Raw genomic sequence first — 715 nt, forward strand, 5'->3', positions numbered from 1 at the left:
AAGGAATGTTTTCAGCATATGTTTGAAATACATTTTTTTTTTGCCCAAAGTGTCACCAGCCCCCTGAAGCACCAATGAGAATGAAAAATAACAACTTGTAAGGTATAAATTAAATATATGTATGCTGAAGTGGTTGGCTGAGGCCTAAAGTGAGTTTCCTACAAAGTTTCCTCCATGTATTCTGGCAAGATAGAAATTTGCTAGTTTCTTATTTGTCAATAAATCACTAGTGAGATCTAAAAGATTTATATTGCCAGAAATACAAAGCATGGTTTGGTAGCTTTTGCCAGGGTGTTGACAGGATCCAAGGCCAATCTGATCAACACTAAGCCAGTGAATGAAGCGTGGGTGTCTTTTAAACATTTACCAAAAGTATGGCAAAATTTACAATGTATAGACAGTGATAATGCAATGCCTCAAATGCTTATGTCAATTACTGAGAGATTACAATGAGAGTTTTTCATTTCAGGCTCTCTGACACTTTCCTGTCCAATAACTTATTTTCTATTTGTGATGGAAGAACATAGAAGATAACTTTCTTGGAATTATTGGCTCTGTTGTTTGCATATATTATTTTCCTTATGAAAGATGGCTGGTTGAAACTTAACTGTTACCCAATGGATTTCACACATTTAGTGTTAAAGGGTCTGGACAGAAGTCAATGCAGCTGTTCCAATACCTACACAAGCTGCTTACCAAATACCAACAGATTTAG

General features: G+C 35.7%; 1 protein-coding gene across 1 annotated transcript in view; it reads right to left on the reverse strand.

Moving 5' to 3' along the window:
- The window catches only part of LOC119581821 (thioredoxin domain-containing protein 15-like), a gene marked incomplete at its 3' end in the record, with an annotated part of 11,780 nt that overhangs the window by 10,861 nt on the left and 204 nt on the right, over positions 1–715 (reverse strand).

The sequence above is a fragment of the Penaeus monodon genome, chromosome 15, assembly GCF_015228065.2.
Source record: "Penaeus monodon isolate SGIC_2016 chromosome 15, NSTDA_Pmon_1, whole genome shotgun sequence".
In the NCBI taxonomy this organism is placed as follows: domain Eukaryota; kingdom Metazoa; phylum Arthropoda; class Malacostraca; order Decapoda; family Penaeidae; genus Penaeus; species Penaeus monodon.